Source organism: Symphalangus syndactylus, chromosome 9 (assembly GCF_028878055.3).
Source record: "Symphalangus syndactylus isolate Jambi chromosome 9, NHGRI_mSymSyn1-v2.1_pri, whole genome shotgun sequence".
Lineage (NCBI taxonomy): Eukaryota > Metazoa > Chordata > Mammalia > Primates > Hylobatidae > Symphalangus > Symphalangus syndactylus.
In genome coordinates this window covers 35,394,213-35,415,537 of record NC_072431.2, presented here as the reverse complement: position 1 = coordinate 35,415,537, position 21,325 = coordinate 35,394,213, and the positions used below count along the sequence as shown (strand labels likewise).

The following is a 21,325-nucleotide window of genomic DNA, read 5'->3' as shown; positions in this document are numbered from 1 at the left end:
ATAGGTTATGTAAGCACAGTCTTGAGAAAAAAGGTAGCTACTATCCTAGGCTTTAAGGTGAAGCAATATTTCTCACTGGTTTCTCTTTAAAGGAATTCACCACATATTTTCATGAGCAACTTTTTTTTCTTTCCAATATTCATAGTCCAGCTAAATGTCTGTGGTGATGAACAACTGGTGATATCTGTTTGTCTGATTTTCAAAGCTGTGGATTAATCCGCACTTGGTATACAGCAAAGAATACCACAGGACCAGGGTGCTCAATGAAGTGTATAATCTTGAACTGTAAACCTTTGGTTATAAGAGAAAAGTTCATCTGTAAGGAAATATCTCAAGATCAAGGTTAACAGATGATCAACCTACCTTTTGGAGATCTTTAAAGTCATATTAACTTAGCCTCGTATTCTCTTCACTGAATTTTGTTCTAAGGTTGAATTATTTAGCACAAAACACCAAGCCTTATGTTTCATAAATGTTTGTTGGATTAAAAGTACTCTGAGATTTGCTTTGACACTCACGGTGACTTGGTGTGCCCTGTGCCCTGATTAGATCTCATGTAAGAAATTTATTTTGGAAAAAAAAAAAAAAAAAAAAAAAGAAATTTATTTTGGATCTCAGGCCAGGAAAAACTCTTGTCTTTCCTGAAAAATCGATGTGTTCCTTAGCAGTAACATTTTTATCGGCTCACTTTTACTAGCTACAGACTTTTGAGTCTGATATCCATGACCCTTCACCTCATTGTCTTTTCAAGCCTTATCTTCTACCTCCCCTTCAAGGAGCCTTTATTCCGGCTCAGTGGGACAAATATTCCTTCTTCTGGGAATGCTTTCCCCTACTTTGTTTTGAGCTCTTTCTTCACCTGAGAAAATCTCCTTCTTCTGAGTTCATTTCAAATTTCATGAAGTCTTTGAGGATCACCATAACTGGATGGGTATAAAAATACCACAGCATAGTGGCAAGAATACCCTCTTCTGCATCTGAGGTGGAGCTCCTATTACGCTAGCTACTTTTGTGACTTGGGGAGGTAATTTCCCTAAGCCTCATTTTCCTTATTTACTAAAGAAACTAAATGCCTTACAGACATATTAAAACTTCCTGACCCATAATAGGCATTGTATAACCAATAGTTTCCATTAAACGCGTAGTGCTCTATAGCAGCGGTCCCCAATCATTTTGGCACCAGGGACCAGTTTGGTGGAAGACAATTCACAGCAGATAAATTTTCCATGGACGGGGGTAGGCGGGATGGTTTTGGGATGAAACTATTCCACCTCAGATCATCAGATTCTTATCTAAGAAGCGTGCAGCCTAGATCCTTCACAGGCACAGTTTATAATGGGGTTTGCATTCATATGAGAATCTAATGCCTTGCTGATCTGACAAGGAGGTGGAGCTTGGGGTGACGCTCCCTTTCCTGCCCAGCAGCTCACCTCCTGCTGTGTACCCCGTCCTGCTGCATACCCCATCCTGCTGTGTAGCACTGGTTTGCAGCCCTCAGAATGGGGACCCCTGCTCTATAAGACTTACTACACTTGCATAGTCCTTGTATTATAGTTATAGTGCATTTTTGTTTAATGTTCTCTACCAGATGATAAACTATAAAGCTAGATAATATAATGTAGCAGTTAACATCTTCGTCTCCAGAAATATGTCATTGGCGTTCAGACCTTAATGTGTCCGGAATTGGTGGGTTCTTGGTCTTGCTGACTTCAAGAATGAAGCCGTGGACCCTCACTGTGAGTGTTACAGTTCATAAAGGGCACACAGCCCCAAAGAGCGAGCAGCAGCAAGAGTTACTGCAAACATCAAAAGAACAAAGCTTCCACAGTGCAGAAGGGAACTCCAGTGGGTCGTGCCTGCTGGCTCAGGTGGCCTGCTTTTATGCCCTTATCGGGCCCCACCCACATCCTACTAATTGGTCCATTTTACAGAGAGCTAATTGGTCTGTTTTACAGAGAGCTGATTGGTCCGTTTTGACAGGGTGCTGATTGGTGTGTTTACAAACCTTGAGCTAGACACAGAGTGCTGACTGGTACATTTACAATCCTTTAGCTAGACACAAAAGTTCTTCAAGTCCCACCCGATTAGCTAGACACAGAGCACTGATTGGTACGTTTACAAACCTTGAGCAAGACACAGGGTGCTGATTGGTGCATTTACAAATCTTTAGCTAGACATAAAAGTTCTCCAGGTCCTCACCTGACTCAGGAGCCCAGCTGGCTTCGCCTAGTGGATCCTGGCCGGGGTCGCAGCGGAGCTGCCCGCTAGTCCCGCGCCACGCGCCCGCACTCCTCAGCCTTTGGGCGGTAAGTGGGACCGGGCGCTAAGGAGCAGGGGGCGGTGCCCTGCAAGGAGCCTGGGCTGCGCACGAGTCCACGGGGAGGGGGGAGGGCTCGCGCATGGCATGGCGGGCTGCAGGTCCGGAGCCCTGCCGCGCGGGAGGCGGCTGAGGCCCCATGAGAATTCGAGCGTGGCAGAGGCAGGCTGGCAGTCCTGGGGGACCCGGCGCACCCTCTGCAGCTGCTGGCTCGGGTGCTAAGCCCCTCACTGCCTCGGGCCAGCGGTGCCGACCGGCTGCTCCGAGTGCGGGGCGGGCGGAGCCCGCGCCCACCTGGAACTCGCGCTAGCCCGCCAGCGCCAAGCGCAGCCCCGGTTCCTGCCCGCGCCTCTCCCTCCACACCTCCCCGGAAGCAGAGGGAGCCAGGCCCACAGTGCAGCGGCGGACTGAAGGGCTCCTCAAGCGCTGCCAGAGTGGACGCCGAGGCCGAGGAGGCGCCAAGAGCGAGTGAGGGCTGCTAGCAGGTTGTCACCTCTCATTAATACTACTATTCACTAGCTATTCAGTTGGAAAAGTTACTTAACTTCTCTGTGTACTTCAGCTGTATTATCAGACTAACACCTCAGAAAATTGTTAAGACTAAATAAGTTAATATTTAAAGCACAGAGCAGTATTAGGGGTATGGTAAGTACTGAATTACTGTTACCTGTAATCACTTGTACTCCCAACTACTCTAGAGTACAGTATTGATCACATAAGTATTTAGAAAGTTTTATAGCACTGATAGTTTTTTTCGGTCATATCTATGTTTGATTTTCTCCTCCTCCAATTCTTATACTGATCCACTTGTAGCTGTATTATTTTATATATTCAAATTAAAGAAAAACACTTAGGAAAACTAGGGAGTTTTGGTAACAAAGTAAAAGTAAATACACTAAAACAGAGGTAAGTATATGTCATTAAATTTGGGAGGTGAAAATAATGTTAGCAGCTTGAACAATTTTATTTTATGAAAGAGTAAGATGAAGCCCAAAGCTAAAACCAATAGTTTTCCACCGTCCAATCTAGCCTGCACAACAATTGTGAATAAGAAGAGTGTTTGCCTTTTGTTTCTTTTTAAGCCTTGTTAAATTAAATTAAATTTGGCCTAAAGAAACCTACGTACCTACTGCACCATAAGCTATACGTAAACAAACTGAAATGTAACTAAGAGTATGTTTTTAAAATAGCAAAGTTTTGGCCGATCATATCAGCCAATCACAAGCCGCAAACTGCTCAGACATATTCTAATAAGGCAAATACCAAACTATAACCAATCAGGCTGTTTCTGTATGTTCCTTCCTTTTTCTGTCTGTAGATACTATCTAAAGAAGTTGCTGGGTAGACCTCTCTGAACCTTGACTGGTTCCAAGTGCTGCCCAATTCATGAATCATTTTTTTGCTCAAATAAACTCTGCTAAATTTGTCTCAAAGTGTTCTTTTAACATTATTACTATAAAATTGAAATGATATATAGAAGTTAAAAAGGTATGAAATCCAAACTAACTAGCACATAATTCAGTCTCAGAGGCAACATCATGGAACAGTTAGGTTAACTGAAATCAGAATTGCTGAGTTGTTAAGAGTTCTGTCCCTCAATAACTTTGCAACCTTGGGTAAGTCATTAACTTTTTTAAAAGAAATTACTTATTTTAGGCTGGACGCAGTGACTCATGCCTGTAATCTCAGCACTTTGGGAGGGTGAGGTGGGCAGATCACTTGAGGTCAGGAGTTCGAGACCAGCCTGGCCAACATGGTGAAACCCCAACTCTACTAAAAATACAAAATTTGCTAGGCGTGGTGGCAGGTGCATGTAATCCCAGCTGCTCCGGAGGCTGAGGCAGGAGAATCACTTGAACCTGGGAGGTGGAGGTTGCAGTGAGCTGAAATCACACACCACTGCACTTTAGCCTGGGCAACAGAGTGAGACTCTGTCTAAAAAAAATGTATTTTATTGATGCATAATAGATATTATTTCAGTTACATGTGATAATATAGATTCATACTTTCTAAAGATCTAATCAGTGTGCTTGGGATCTCATCACCTTAATTTTATGTCCTTTATGCTAGAAAAATTCAAATTATTCTAACTATTTTGAAAAGCACAATAGAATATTGTAAACTTACCCTACTGATCTGTCTCACACTAGGTCTTATTTCTTTTGTCAACTATATATTTGTACACATTAATCAATTTCTCTTCTTTCTGCTACTTCCACACCCTTCATGTCCTCTGGCAACTACCAATCTACTCCCTATTTTCATGAGATTGATTTTTTAGCTCCGACATGTCAGTGAGAACACACAATATTTGTCTTTCTGTGCTTGGCTTATTTCACTTTAATATACTGACGTTCAAATCCATCCATGTTGCTGTAAATGACAAGACTTCATTGTTGTGGCTGAACAATATCACATTGTGCATATATACTAAATTTTCTTTATCCATTCATTCATTGATGGGCACTTAGGTTGATTCAGTTTTTTGGCTCTTGTGAATAGTGTTGCAATAAACATGGAAGTGCAGATCTTTTTCAGTATACTGGTTTTCTTTCTCTTGAATATATACTCAGTGGAATTGGTGGATCATATGGTAGTTCGATTTTTAGTTTCTTAAGGAAGCACCATCCTGTTATCCATAATGGCTGTACGAATTTATATTTCCACCAACAGTGTATGAGAGTTCCCCTGTCTCCACATCCTCACCAGCATCTGTTATTGCCTGTCTTGTTGATCAAAAGCCATTTTAACTGGTGTGAGATGATATCTCATTATTTCATTTCTCTGATTATTAGTGATGAGCAATTTTTCATATCCCTGTTAGGCATGTGTATGTCTTCTTTTGAGAAAAGTGTGTTGAGATCTTATGTTCATTTTTAAATCAGATATTTTTTTCCTATTGAGTGGTTTGAGCTCCTTATGTATTCTGGTTTTTAATCTCTTCTCAGATGGAGAGCTTATAAATATTTTCTCCCATTCTATGGGTTATCTCTTCACTGTGATGATTGTTTCCTTTGCTGTCCAGAGGATATTTAGCTTGATGTAATCCCATTTATCTGTTTTTGCTTTGATTGCCTATGCTGTTGAGATCTTACACATACAATTTTTTCCTATATCAGTGTCCTGGAGCATTTCCTCAATGTTTTCTTCTAGTAGTTTCAAAGTTTCAGGTCTTAAAGTCTTTATTTTGATTTGATTTTTGTATATGGTGGGAATTCGGGGCCTAGTTTCATTCTTCTACATTCGGTTACACAGTTTTCCCAGCACCGTTTATTAAAGAGACTATCCTTTCCCCATGGTGTTCTTGGAGCCTTTGTCAAAAATAGGTTGACTGTAAAGGCATGGCTTTACACCTGTGTTCTTTGTTCTGGTCCGTTGGTCTGTGTGTCTGTCCTGTACACATTGTATGGTCTATGCCCACACAATGCTGTTTTGGTACTATAGCTTTGTCATAAATTTTGAAGTGAGATAATGTGATGCCTCTAGCTTTGTTCTTTTTGTTCAGGATTGTTTTGGCTATTAGGGGTCTTTTGTGGTTCCAGATAAATTTTAAGATTATTTTTTCAATTTCTATGAAGAATTTTATTCTTATTTTGATAAGGATTGAATTGAATCTGTAAATTGCTTTGAATAGGATTGCCATTTTAACAATATTCTTCTTCCAGTCTGTGAGCATGGAATATCCTTCTGTTTATTTGTGTGTCCTCTCCAGTTTCGTTCATCAGCGTTTTACCATTTTCCTTATAAAGATCTTTCACATCTTTGGTTAAATTGACTTCTAGATATTTTATGTTTTTTTTAGCTATTGTAAATGTGATTGCTTCTTGATTTCCTTTTCATATTGTTTGCTGTTGGCATATATAAATGCTACTGATTTTTGTGTATTGATTTTGTATCTTGCAACTTTACTGAATTCATTTGTCAGTTCTAACAGTTTTTTTGATGGAGTCTAGGATTTTCTAAATATAAGATCATATCTGTGTTCAGGGCTAATTTGACTCTTCCTTTTAAATATGAATGCCCTTTATTTCTTTATCTTGCCTAATTGCTGTAGCCAGGAGTTCCAGTATTACGTTAAAGTGGTAAAAGTAGGCATCTGGCTGGGCGCGGTGGTTCACGCCTGTAATCTCAGCACTTTGGGAGGCTGAGGCGGGCTGATCACGAGGTCAGGAGATTGAGACCATCCTGGCTAACATGGTGAAACCCCGCCTCCACTAAAAATACAAAAAATTAGCCAGGCGTGGTAGCGGGTGTCTGTAGTCCCAGCTACTTGGGAGGCTGAGGTAGGAGAATGGCGTGAACCTGGGAGGCGGAGCTTGCAGTGAGCCGAGATAGCGCCACTGCACTCCAGCCTGGGCGACAGAGCGAGACTCCGTCTCAAAAAAAAAAAAAAAAAAACAAAAAAAAAGTAGGCATCCGTGTCTTATTTTAAATCTTAGAGGAAAGGCCTTCAATTTTTCCCTTTTCAGAGCAGTGTTAGCCATGGATTTGTCATATATGGCCTTTATGATTTTGAGGAATGTTCCTTCCATACCCAATTTGTTGAGGGTTTTTATCATAAAGAGATGTCGATTTTTTTTTTTTTTTTTTTTTTGTCTGAGGCAGAGTCTCACTCTCGTTGCCCAGGCTGGAGTGCAGTGGCACGATCTTGGCTCACTGTAACCTCCGCCTCCCAGGTTTCAAGCGATTCTCCTGTCTCAGCCTCCTGAGTAGCTAGGATTACAGGCGCCTGCCACCATGCCCAGCTAATTTTTTCTATTTTTAGTCCAATGCCTTTTTTTGCGTCTGTTGAAGTGATCACATGAATTTTGTTCTTGATTGAGTTAATGGGATGTATCGTGTTTGCATATGTTGAACCATACTTGGATCCCTAGGGCAAATCGCAGTTGATTGTGGTGAATGGTCCTTTTAATGTGTGGTTAAATTCAGTTTACTAGTATACTGCTGAGGATGTTTGCCTCTATGTTCCTCAGTGATATTATCCTGTGTTTTTCTTTTTTTTGTTGTATCCTTGTCCGCTTTTGGTAGCAGTATAATGCTGGCCTTGTAGAATGAGTTCGACAGTATTCCCTCTTCCTCAATTTTGTTTTGAAGAGTTTGAGTAAAATTGATATTACATTTTCTTTAAATGTTTGGTAGAATTCAGCAGTGAAGCCATCAGGCCCTAGGTTTTTCTTTGATGAGAGACGTTTTATCATGGCTTTTATCTCATTACTCGATACTGGTTTGTTGAAGTTTTGTATTTCTTCATAGTTTAATTTTACTAGGTTGTATGTGTCCAGGAATTTATCTGTTTCTTTTAAATTTTCCAATAGGTTGGTGTATAGTTCTTCATGACAGTCTGTAATGATTCCTTGTATTTCTGTGGTTTCAGTTGTTATGTTCCATTTTTCATTTTTTATTTTATTTATTTAGGTTTTTCTGTTTTTTTTTTTCTAGTCTAGCTAAAAGTTTATTGGATTTTTATCTTTAAAAAAAACAACTTTTCATTTTGTTGATCTTTATTGTTTTTATAGTCTTAATTGTGTTTTTTCCTGCTCTGGTCCTTATTGTTTCTTTTTGTCAACTAATTTTGGGTTTGATTTGTTCTTGCTTTCCTTGTTTCTTGTGGTGCATCATTAGTTTGTTTATTTGAAGTCTCTCTACTTTTCTGATGTAGACATTTATTGTGGTAAATTTCCCTCCTAGAACTGCTTTTGCTGTATTCCATAGACTTTGGTATGTTATATTTCCATTTTCATTTATTTCAATAAATTTTCTAATTTTCTTCTTAATTTCTACATTTACCCATTGTTTGTTCTGGAGCATGCTGTTTCATTTCCATGCTGTGTAATTTCATGAAGCTTCTGAGGTTTCTCTAATTGATTTCTACTTTTATTCTACTGTGGTCAGAAAAGATACTTCATAGAATTTCTACATTTTGTTTTATTTTATTTATTTATTTATTTATTTTGGAGACAAGGTCTCACTCTGCCACCCAGGCCGGAGTACAATTATGCAGTCGTAGTTCAGTGTTACCTCAAATTCCTGGGCTCAACCAATTCTCTTCTTCTGCTTTGGTCTCCTAAGTAACTAAGACTATAGGCACAAGCTATCACGCTTGGTTGTTTCTACAATTTGAATTGGTTGGAACCTGTTTTGTGACTTAAGATATCGTTTATTCTGGTGAATGAATGTTCCATGTATTAATGAAAAGAAACAATGTTATTCCGTAGCAGTTGGATGAAATGTTCTATAAATGTTAGTTTGGCCTATCAGTATGTAGTTTATCTCCATTACTTCCTTTTTGATTTTCTCTCTTAATGAGCTCTTCATTTCTAAGAGTGGGATGATAAAGTCCCCCACTATTATTGTATTACAATCTATCTCTCCCTTAAGATCTATTAATGTTGCTGAATATACTTGGATGTTCCAGTGTTTGGTGCACAGATATTTATAATTGTTATATTTTCTTGCTGACTTGACTCCTTTATCATTATATAGTGACCTTTTGTCTCCTTTTACAGTCTTTGATACATAGGTTATTTTATCTCATATAAGTATAGCCACTCCTGCTTTTTCTTTGGTTTCCAATTGCATGTAATATCTTTTTCCATCTCTTCACTTTCAGGCTGTATATTTATAGGTGAAGTGTTTTTTTCTGTAGGCAGCACATAGTTGGGTCTTGGTTGTTTATCTATTCAGCCACTGTATGCCTTTTAATTAGAGAATTGAGTCCATTTACAGTGAATGCTGTTAATAAGTAAAGACTACTGACATTTTGTTGCTTGTTTTCTGGTGGTTTCATAACTCCTTCCTTTCCTCCCTTCTTACTTTCTTCCGTTGTGGTTAAGTAATTTTTCTCTGGTAGAATGCTTTAATTCATTGCTTTTCATATTTAGTGAATTATTGGTTTTTGCATTGTGGTTATCATGAGACTTGCAAAAAACATAGATATAAGTTATTTTAAAGAGAAGACAACTTACCTTACTTATATCAAAAAGAATAGGATAGAATGAAAGAAAAAAAATCTACACTTTAACCCTATTCCCCTACTTTTTGACTTTTAATCATCTCAATTTACATATTTTTATATTATCTCTCTCTCTTTACAAGTTGCTGTAGCTATTACTGCTTTTGATAGATTTTTCTTTTGGGTTTTGTGTTAGAAGAATCAGTGAATTGCACACCATGCAGTATTACAGTAATCTGGGTTTGTCTATGTACTTCATTTTACTGTTAGGTTTTATATCTTCAATTTTTTGTTGTTTTCCTTTCAGATTAAAGAACTCCCTTTAGCATTTCTTTAAAAATGGGTCTGGTGGTGGTCAATTCTCTCAGCTCTTGTTTGGGGAAGACTTTATCTCTCCTTCATATTTGAAAGATAACTTTGCTAATTAAGGTGTTCTTGAATGGCAGTTTTTTTCTTTCAACACTGAAAATGTCGGTGCACTCTTTCCTGTGTGATATCCATTGAAAAAAATCTATTGCCAAAGCAATTGGGGATTCTTTATATGCTATTTACTTCTTTTCTCTTGCTTCTTTTAGAATTCTCACTTTGTCCTTGACCTTTGGGAATCTGATTATTATATTCTTTGGGGTAGTGTTATTTGGGTCAGATTTGTTTGGTGTTCTATGACCTTCCTATACCTGAATGTTTCTTTTTGAAGTTTTGGAAAGTTACCTGTTATTATTTCTTTAAACAAGCTTTCTACTTTTTGCTCTTGCTCCATTCATCTTGAACACCAATAATTCTTATATTTTGTTTTTTGAGGTGATATTCTATATCTTGTAAGTGTTCTTCATTGCCTTTCATTCTTTTTTCTTTTTATTCTTCTGACTGTGCATTATCCAGCAGCCTGTCTTCAAGATTACAGATTCTTTCCCCTGCTTGATCCATTCTGCTGTTGACAGCCTCTAATGAATTTTGACATTCAGCAAATATATTTCACAGTTTCAATATTTGTTTTATTTTTTTAAAATGATTCTAATCCCTGTGTTTAATTTATCTGATAAATTTCTGAGCTCCTTTTCTGTGTTAACTTGGAGATCATTGAGCTTCCTTAAAGCTGCTATTTTGAATTGTTGGTCAGAGAGCTCACATATCACTGTGTTGTTAGGTTCCTTGCTTTGGGGAAATCATGGTTCCCTCTTTGCTGCTGTTTTTTGTGGGTGTACATCTATGTCTTTGCATTGAATGATTTATTACTTATTTCAGTCTTCTTTGTCTGGCTTGTTTGGGTTTTTATTGGATATATTTGCTTAAAGGTTCTTTACCGCTAGGCTACTGCCTCCTCTTCAGCTGCCTTTGGCACGTTAAGCCCAGGTTGCCTTGACTCTGCTAAACAATCTCAGTGCTTCCTTTTCCAAATAGAGGAGGCACCAAAGGGGATATCCTGGCAGTATGGGTAGGCTGAATAGGGCTTTGTGCCTAGGAGACCTGTGGAACAAACCTCCTATGATGTGTCCTGCTGAGCGGCTACTTTTGATTTGGTGTTTCCTTTGCATTATAGAGCAGAGTTTCCAGGGCTGAGATGGTAGTCCTGCCTCCTCTTTGTCTCTACCTGTCCTCGGGGATATTTCTCCCTTCAGGCACTTGGGATGCTTCCCACTGGTTAAGGCAGGGACAAGTCTTTGCCTGGGAACCCAATATGGTGGAGAACTGGTTGTGCATCTCAGTCTCACTTTTTCTAGTGTAGAAACTATGAGTTGGGGAAAACTTTTCCATTTGTTTGGTACTGGGCAGAATGGAGAGAGGAGCATCAGAGATGTAGAAGTCTGATTTTGTTACGTTCTATATGTTTTTCACTTCTTGGTGGCTCCAGGAGCTGTCTCATCTTCATATCTGAGTTCTGGGCACTGTATGTTTGTTTTTTATTTTCTGTGGGAGAAGGGTGACTAAAGCCAGCTTGCTTCTATGCAGCCGTTTTATTACTGGAAGTCAAGTCATTAACTTTTCTCTGCTTTAGTTTATATTTGTGTAATGGATAATTGGACATAGGAATTGTAATATGTGCTTTGTCAATGTTTAGATTAGATGATATTATATGAAAGTATTTCAAAAATTGAAAAGCCCTGTGTAAAAGTTCACAGCACATTTACAGGAAAGCTTCATAGCACAGACATAGGAAAGCTTCTTAACCAGCTGTTTAAGTATGGGGCAAGCCATCTGACCACTCTGAGGTTGGAATCCTAGCATATACCATTTATGGCCCTTTTCTTTTCCAAATAAAATAGTACAAATGTATTACACTTTTGAATAGTGTTATGAAGTATAGTAGCTGCTAGCTGCTAATGCAAAAAATAAGATACTTGTCATAATCTATCCCTTTAAAATTCTTTAAATTTATTCATTTAAATTATGGAGAAGAAGATAATGGTCAGTCATTTGCTGTTTACAGTTCCTTTGCTAAATGGCACTCACTGTGATGAAAGTTGGGGATGTAATCTGAGTTCTAACAATGTATTGTTAAATCATTTGTTCATTTATTCATTAAACAATTAATGAGGTCCTATGGCAGAGAACAAATTTTTTGTACCTACCCGTATCCTGGAGCTTAAAATCTAATAAAGGTAAATAAACATTAAACAGATCTTCACAAAAGGGAATGAGTAAATTACAATAAATTACCAGTTAAGACAGCTTTAATAACTGTTTTCAGAGCTGCAATCATCAAGAGCCTAAAGTGTGTGGTCTCTGCCAAGCTTTAGGGTTTAAGTGAAATTCACATCACTTGTTATAGTCCACGAAATTCTTTGACTGAATTTCTTCAATTGACTTCTTTTAGACTATTGTATGATACTTTGTTTTTCTTTAAAAATACTCAGCAGCTCACATACCTGATAACTAAGAATTTCTGATAGCCATACATTTATTTCCTGTTTACCTGAATTATCAGATGTTGGGAATATTTCTACTCAAATATCATGACAGCAACTTACCAGGAGAGTTATTTTTTTCTTGATTTTCTTGGCTAGATCTTGACATTTTATCTATGCAAAAGTAGGAAGAGAAGACACAGAAAGATACATTTAAGAGTCTATTCTTTCGAAATAGAAATAATGAATTATTTAAGTGTTTACAACTGTGATATACAAAATATCTTCAGACAAGATGCCATCTGTTTTTTCTTCTACTTCTTTAATCATTTTTTCTAATTGATAGAATAAGAAATAGTGATAACTCCTCCCTCTGCCTGGTGTGACATTCAGATAAACAGTACAATATTTTAGATTTTACTGTGTTAAGTCCAAATTCACATCTGAAAAATCTTACCTAATGTCAAATTCATGACATATTCCTTTTGAATGTGAGAAAACCAATGCTCCATTATAATTTTTGTTTTAAGTTTGAGAAAAAATAGGGTATTGATATTTGATTCTTGATAACTTTGTTTATAGCAGTGTTTCCCAGTAGTCATCAAACTCTTTAGAGGAAACACATGCTAATGCCAAATGTTTCCTCTGCAAAAATAAAGGAGTAGACAGAGACTTCAGTAGAATGGAAGTTGTGGATTCTGTTATGCTCTATATGTGATCTTCTTTGGATACATTGTATCTGATTTTTCTCGCTGATCTTCCTTTCCCTGACTTTTTCATTGGTTTCTCTCTTCCCTGCATCCATTTCAGCATCTGTTTATTAGTAGCCAATACATAATGTTGCTGCTTCACTGAATTAACTGTAGGAGAGTGAAAACTTTACCCTCTTAGGTACTTCGGCTGATCCTGAGAATGAATTTAGTGTAAGACATTAACAAGAGAGAAGCATGCAAAGTGTTTAATATAAGTTTTATGTGACATGGGAGCCTTCATAAGCAAATGAAGACCCCAAGAAGTAGCAAAAGCTAAATGCTTTTATATGAGGTTTAACAAAGGGAGACAATTATAGAATAGTAATTAACTTATGTGGAGAGGTTAAATGGAAGATAAGAACTATTTTTCAAAGGTCTGTTTATACTGAATTCTCTTGGCTATCACTCCCTGTTGAAGAATGCTGCTTTTCTCTGGGTACAAGGAGGACATCGTTCACATGAAAGTTTTTAATCTGTTTTCAGGAAGAAAAGGGGAGACTACCATGCCCTTTTGCATCTACTGCTTTTCAAATTCTTTAGCTCAGTAATAATACTACGCCAAAGTGGCATATTTGGGGTGGCACAGTGTGCCACCCTTCCTGCATCTGATCAGCTTGTTGTTTCAACTCGCTTGCCCTAGATACTTCTTGTTCCGCCAGTTAAGACATCTGTTTATATAAGAAAAGAGGCCAGAAGCTCATCCAAGTATCACTTCACACTGATGCAGCATTCCTCTGTCCTCATGACAGCATCCAGACTCCATCTCCCTCAGGAAGAGAATCCTTTCCATTCAGAGTAATGCTTGGAGGCAGAGGTTATGTTTCCCCCTACCAGCTGAGAAGGGTTTTTTGTTACGCCCCGCCCCCCGCCCCCCTCCATGGTGTCCAGGCTCTTGCTTTTTTTTTTTTTTTTTGAGATGGAGTCTGGCTCCATCGTCCAGGCTGGAGTGCAGTAGCGGGATCTCTGCTCACCGCAAGCTCCGCCTCCCGGGTTCACACCATTCTCCTGCCTCAGCCTCCCGAGTAGCTGCGACTACAGGTGCCCGGCACCACACCCGGCTAATTTTTTTTTTTGTATTTTTAGTAGAGACGGAGTTTCACCGTGTTAGCCAGGATGGTCTCAATCTCCTGACCTCGTGATCTGCCCGCCTCGGCCTCCCAAAGTGCTGGGATTACAGGCGTGAGCCACCGTGCCCGGCCCAGGCTCTTGCTTTTTATCCAACTCTTGCTTTCTCATGCACTGGGCCTTCCTAATCAGCCCATCCACTTGTCGGAATTAGCAAAATGAAAACAGCTGGAGCTCACGCCTCAGGATCCCTCTTCAGAAATTTATTTATAACTGTGCTTTAATTTGTGGCACTATGTTTCTTTCCCCAAATGTTTATTTTGAGACTATTAAAACATACAGAAAAATTGAAGCAGAGTGTAATGAATGCCTCATGCTCATCACCAGAGAACATTTTAGAAGTGCTATTTTATATTGCTGTCTGTATTTTTCATTCTCTGTTTCAAGTAGATAGCCAGGCTATTTGTATTTTTAAGGCAGGATAAAAGAAAAAGCCTGCTGTGCTTTAAAACTGTGCAGCCCAATAAGGTAGCCACTGGCCACATGAGGCTGTTTAAATTTACATTAAAATTAGATGTAATTAAAAACTGATTTGTTGCACTACTCACATTTTAAATGCTCAGTGGGCACATGTGGCTAGTCGTTACTGAATTGGACAATACAGGTATATAGCATTTTTATCCTCTTAGGAAGTTCTACTGGACACCACTTTAAAAGACATTTAGGTCTTTTGTAAAAGACTAAATTTGTTAAAGAAATAAATCTGCGTTTCTTGGAGGGCAGGAAGAGATAGAGAAGTACCTCTGAAGCAAGAGAGGGAGGAGCAGTTTCCAGAAACTGGGAAAGGGATAAAAGCCGATAGGTCCTGTAATTTTTAGGGATCCAGCTGCTTGTCTGTAGCAGTGCACCCAGAGGAGACAAAATCTCAGATAAATGGTTGCATGGTATGCCCAGGAGAGCTGAATCTAGGACACAAACCTCAGGGGTCCACTTTAATTTGGCAGTAGGGAGTCCACTAGAGTCTGTAACAGAAGTAAAGGTCAAGAAATTTATCCCATTTTCTGAGCACTGAGTGATATGGCTTGGCTGTGTCCCCACCCAAATCTCAACTTGAATTGTATCTCCCAGAATTCCCCCGTGTTGTGAGAGGGACCCAGGGTGAGATAATTGAATCACGGAGGCCAATCTTTCCCATGCTCTTCTCGTGATAGTCAATAAGTCTCAGAAGATTTGATGGATTCATCAGGGATTTTTTTTTTTTTTTTTTTTTTTTTTTTTGAGACAGAGTCTCGCTCTGTCACCCAGGCTGGAGTGCAGTGGCGCGATCTCGGCTCACTGCAAGCGCTGCCCCCTGGGTTCACGCCATTCTCCTGCCTCAGCTTCCGGAGCAGCTGGGACTACAGGCGCCTGCCACCATGCCTGGCTGATTTTTTGTAGTTTTAGTAGAGACGGGGTCTCACCGTGTTAGCCAGGATGGTCTCGATCTCCTGACCTTGTGATCCGCCCACCTCAGCCTCCCAAAGTGCTGGGACTACAGGCGTAAGCATCAGGGATTTCTGCTTCTGCTTCCTCATTTTTCTCTTGCTGCCACCATGTAAGAAGTACCTTTCACCTCCTGCCATGATTCTGAGGCCTCCCCAGCCATGTGGAACTGTAAGTCCAATTAAATCTCTTTTTGTTCCCAGTTTTGGGTATGTCTTTATCAGCAGTGTGAAAATGGACTAATACAGTAAATTGGTACCAGTAGAGTGAGGTACAGCTGAAAAGATACCCAAAAATGTGGAAGTGACTTTGCAACTGGGTAACAGGCAGAGGTTGGAACAGTTTGGAGGGCTCAGAAGAAGACAGGAAAATGTGGGGAAGTTTGGAACTCCCTAGAGACTTGTTGAACGGTATGGACCAAAAACCTGATGGCAACATGGACAATAAGGTCCAGGGATGGTCTCGGATGGAGATGAGAAACTTCTTGGGAACTGAAGCAAAGATGACTCTTGTTATGTTTCAGCAAAGAGATTGGTGGCGTTTTGCCCTTGCCCTAGAGATTTGTGGAAATTTTAAGTTGAGAGAGATGATTTAGGGTATCTGGCAGAAGAAACTTCTAATCAGCAAAGCATTCAAAAGGTGACTTCAGTGCCGTTAAAAGCATTTCATTTTAAAAGGGAAACCGAGCATAAAAGTTGCAGCCTGATGAATGCAGTAGAAAAGAAAAACTCATTTTCTGAGAAGAAATTCAAGCCAGCTGCAGAAATTTGCATAAGTAGCCAGAAGCCTAATGTTAATCCCCAAGACCATGGGGAAAATATCTCCAGGCCATAGCAGAGACCTTCACAGCAGCCCCTCTCATCAGAGGCCTGGAGGCCCAGGAGGAAAAAGTGGTTTTGTGGGCCGGGCCCAGGGTCCCCATATGTGTGCAGCCTAGGGACTTGGAGCCCTGTGTCCCAACCATTCCAGCCGTGGCTGAAAGGGGTCAGTGTAGAGCTCAGGCTATGGCTACAGCGGGTGGAAGCCCCAATCCTTGGCAGCTTCCATGTGATGTTGAGTCTGCGGCTACACAGAAGTCAAGAATTGAGGTTTGGGAACCTCTGCCTAGATTTCAGAAGATGCATGGAAATACCTGGATGCCAGGCAAAAGTTTGCTGCAGGGGCGGGACTCTTATGGAGAACCTCTGCCAGAGCAATACAGAAGGGAAATGTGGGGTCATAGGTCCCATACAGAGTCCCTACTGGGGCACTGCCTAGTGAAGGTGTGAGAAGAGAGCCACCATCCTCCAGACCCTGGAATGTTAGATCCGCCAACAGCTTGCACCATGCACCTGGAACAGCCACAGACACTCAACACCAGCCCGTGAAAGCAGCCGGGAGGGAGGCTGTACCCTGCAAAGCCACAGGGACAGAGCTACCCAAGGCCGTGGAAACCCACCTCTTGAATCAGCGTGACCTGGATGTGAGACCTGAAGTCAAAGGAGATCATTTTGGAGCTTTAAAATTTGACTGCCCCACTGGATTTCGGCCTTGCTTGGGCCCTGTAACCCCCTTCTTTTGGCCAATCTCTCCCATTTGGAATGGCTGTATTTACCCAATACCTGTACTCCCATTGTATCTAGGAAGTAACTAACTTGCTTTTGATTTTACAGGCTCATAGTTGGAAGGGATTTGCCTTGTCTCAGATGAGACTTTGGATTGTGGACTTTTGAGTTAATGCTGAAATGAGTTAAGACTTTGGGGGACTGTTGGGAAGACATAATTGGTTTTGAAATGTGAGGACATGAGATTTGATGGGCCAGGGGTGGAAAGATATGGTTTGGCTGTGTCCCCACCCAAATCTGAACTTGAATTATATCTCGCAGAATTCTCTCATGTTTTGGGAGGGACCCAGGGGGAGGTAATTGAATCATGGGGGCCAGCGTTTCCTGTGCTATTCTTGTGATAGTGAATAAATCTCACGAGATCTGATGGGTTTATCAGGGGTTTTGCTTTTGCTTCTTCCTCATTTTTCTCTTTCTGTCACCATGTAAGAAGTGCCTTTCACCTCCCACCGTGATTCTAAGGCCTCCTCAGCCATGTGGAATTGTAAGTCCAATCAAACCTCTTTTTGTTCCCAGTTTCAGGTATTTATCAGCAGTGTGAAAATGAACTAATACACCAAGTAAGCCTGTGGATATGGTTGATTTCTAGAGAGAAAGATATGATACTGAGTAAGAATTAGTTTCTAGGCAGTCTAGTGTCATCTTGGGATTTAATCATGAATAAAGAGAAGAAATTTGGCAACTGAGTTTCAAGCCCACTTAAAAACATAATAAAAGTTTTCTTTGTAAATTATTTTAAACACAGTGTACAAACATATTTATGTAAAATGATAATGTACATATTTGTGGCCACTGGGGGACATTGTTCCCTCATACAAAAGACAAAGAAGATTTTGAAGCAGTGGTTCTCAAATGTGAGCATACATCAGAATGACTTGGAGGACATTTCATCTACTCTCTTAGCATTTTTCAAGACTATGATTTACTGTTAACTACAGTCACCTTGTTGTACAATAAATTGTTCTCACGACAAAAATGAAAAGTATGTGAGGTAATGCATATGTTAATTACTAGATTTTTTAATTCCACAATGTATGTACACTTGAAAACAATATGTCGTACATGGTAAATACACATAATTTTATATGTCAAGTTAAAAATTAAATAATAAAGATAATGAACATTTAAAAAAATCACTTGAAAGCCTTGTTAAAACACAGACTGCTGGACCTCTACCTGTAGAGGTTCTAATTCAGTGGAGATGCTGGGAAGGAGACAAAAATATAAATTTTTAACAAGTTCCCATGTGATGCTGTTGCTGTTGGTCTGGGGACCACACTTTGAAAGCCACTGCTTTAGTAAAACTTTTAAAATATAGTATTAAGACTATTTATTGATCAAACTTACTTCACCATGAGAATATTATAATGAACACAACAATTTGAATGTACTGATAGGTGGCCTTTATCTGGCATAAGAAAAATGTGTGCAATTATACTATTTTTAGATGGCAATAGTACAATAGAGCATTACAGAAGGTTATAGTTTCTATATAGTTAAAGAGAAGGTGTACAGTGGATGGGGCACAGCAATGATGTGCAAGATCAAAGAACAGAACTGCTTCTGAGACTAAATTAGCTTAGGTTTAGACAGAGCCTGGTCTCCAAAATATTGGTATAGGAAAACCTCTCAAGGTGTGTACCTGGGAGACTTCCTGTTCCAAAATGTTTTTGTAGACACAGGTTTCTTTCACTCTTCATTCCCCCTCCCCCACAAGCCAAAACAAATATACAGCCCTGAAATTTCACCATCGATTTCCAAAAATTCAAATGTGAGGATATATCGGTTCCTGAGGACACAGAGAAGTAAAGAAAATTCTGAGCAGATGGTAAGAGAATCAAATTTTCATATCTGAAATGCCCCTTCCTAATATCTGCCCCACACCAATTTGCAGAAAATGTCCCTTGATTCACAGTTTCTGCACTGGATAAGGTGAGATCAAGATGAACAACCAGCTTTCCTACCATCTTGGGTTCCCTGGCAGGAGACCTATTCATGCCTCAATCCACAGCAAGTATTGTGAGTGTCTGGAAGGAGAGAACGGCCAGGGACAAGGAGAGAAGGTGGAACTACCATTCTTAGTGCTTGAAACTCTTCTCTGTACTTAGGCCAAAGGAGATGCCAAATTACAGTGGCTTCTCACCAGCACCATGCTGCAGGAGGTACATGTCACAGGTCCCCTGAGCACAAATCCCCAGCCAGCCTTTTTATATGACCAGGATATCCCCTTTCAAATCTCCCATTGCAGATGGGCAGTGTTCTGATTGTTTGCTAGTGCAAAGGCAAACCTGAGTTTAAGGTGCCATCTAGTCCTGAAAGGAGGAAATGACCAAGTGAGAAAAAAGTGTAAGATATTGAACAGGTAATTTAAGAAGAATCTCTAAGTTAACATCCCATCCCCAATTAAAACCAAAAAAAGCCAGACAGAGAAGACTGAAATAATCCTTTAATGCAAAGACGTAAATATACATCCACAAGAAACAACAGGAAATAGGAAACCATGAACAACACAAATGGACAATGTAAAGAACCAGTGATTGACCCTAATGAGATGACAATACATCAAATACCTGACCAAGACTTCAAAATAACAGTTTTAAGGAAACTCACTGGTATCTAAGATAATGCAGAAAAGGAACTCAGAAATTTATCAGAGAAATTAAACATGGAGGTTGAAATAAAAAAAGCCAGCAGAAATCTTAGAACTGAGAAATATATGTGCTGAGCTGAAAAATTCACTGGAGGCTCTCAACAGCTGAATGGATTAAGCAAAGGAAAGAATCAGTGAATTAAAAGACAGGCTATATGAAATCACAGAGGAAAAAAATATGAAAAGCATGATAGAGAATATTACACAGGGTAGCTGGCATGATGGCCGAATAGGAACCGCTCCAGTCTGCAGCTCCTGGCGAGACCAACACAGAAGGTGGATGATTTCTGCCTTTCCAACCAAGGTACCCAGTTCATCCCACTGGGACTGGTTAGACAGTGGGTGCAGCCCATGGAGGGAGAGCAGAAGCAGGGTGGGACATCGCCTCACCTGGGAAGGGTAAGGGTCTGGGGAACTCCTTCCAGTAGCCAAGGGAAGCCCTGAGGGACTATACTATCCAGCCCAGATACTATGATTTTCCCATGGTTTTTGCAACCCAGATACCAGGATGTTCCCTTGTGTGCCTACACCACCAGGGCCCAGGGTTTCAAGCACAAAACTGGGCAGCTGTTTGGGCAGACATTGAGCTAGCTGCAGGAGTTTTTTTTTCATACCCCAGTGGCACCTGGAACTCCAGCGAGATAGGACTGTTCACTCCCCTGGAAAGGGAGCTGAAGCTAGGGAGCCAAGTGGTCTCAGCGGGTCCCACTCCCACGGATCCCAGCTCTCACTGCCAGCACAGCAGTCTGTAGTTGACCTGGGATGATAGAGCTTGGTGGTGGCAGGGGTGTCTGTCATTACTGAGGCTTGTATAGGCAGTTTTCCCCTCACAGTGTTAAGAAGCCACTGGGAAGTTCGGACTGTGGGAAGTTCAGATTGTGTGAAACTCACCACAGCACAGCAAAGTGCCTGGGGCCAGACTGCCTCTCTGGATTCCTCCTCACTGGGCAGGGCATCTCTGAAAGAAAGGCAGCAGCCTCAGTCAGGAGCTTATAGATAAAACTCCTATCTCCCTGGGACAAGGCACCTAGGGGAAGGAATGGCTGTGGGCATAGCTTCAGCAGGCTTAAACATTCCTGCCTGCTGGCTCTGAAAAGAACAGCAGATGTCCCAGTACAGTGCTCAAGCTCTGCTAAGGGATAGACTGCCTCCTCAAGTGGGTCCCTGACCCCTGTGGCTCCTGACTGAGAGAGACCTCCCAGGAGGGGTTGACAGACACTTAATACAGGAGAGCTCCTGTTGGCATCAGGCAGGTGCCCCTCTGGGATGAAGCTTCCAGAGGAAGGAGGAGGCAGCAATCTTTGCTGTTCCGCAGCCTCTACCAGTGATACCCAGGCAAACAGGGTCTGGAGTGGACCTCCAGCAAACTCCAGCAGACCTGTAGAAGACGGGCCTGACTGTTAAAAGGAAAACTAACAATCAGAAAGCAATAACATCAACATCAAAAAAAAAAAAAGGATCAGCACCAAAGATCAAAGGTAGATAAATCCACTAGATGAGGAAAAATCAGCCCCAAAATGCTGGAAATTCCAAAAACCAGAACACCTCTTCTCCTCCAAATGATCGCAGCTCCTCTCCAGCAAGGGCACAGAACTGGATGGAGAATGAATTTGACAAATTGACAGAAGTAGGCTTCAGAAGGTGGGTAATAAGAAAC

At 40.5% G+C, this 21,325-nt stretch overlaps 1 long non-coding RNA gene across 1 annotated transcript in view; it reads left to right on the top strand.

The window, feature by feature from the left end:
• The first annotated feature begins 2,399 nt into the window (after window positions 1-2,399).
• Window positions 2,400-21,325, top strand: part of LOC134731424 (uncharacterized) — a 423,644-nt gene continuing 404,718 nt past the window's right edge. The window contains exon 1 of the long non-coding RNA XR_010113657.1: window positions 2,400-2,802. This is a non-coding gene — a long non-coding RNA (uncharacterized lncRNA). The remainder of the gene's footprint in view (window positions 2,803-21,325) is intronic.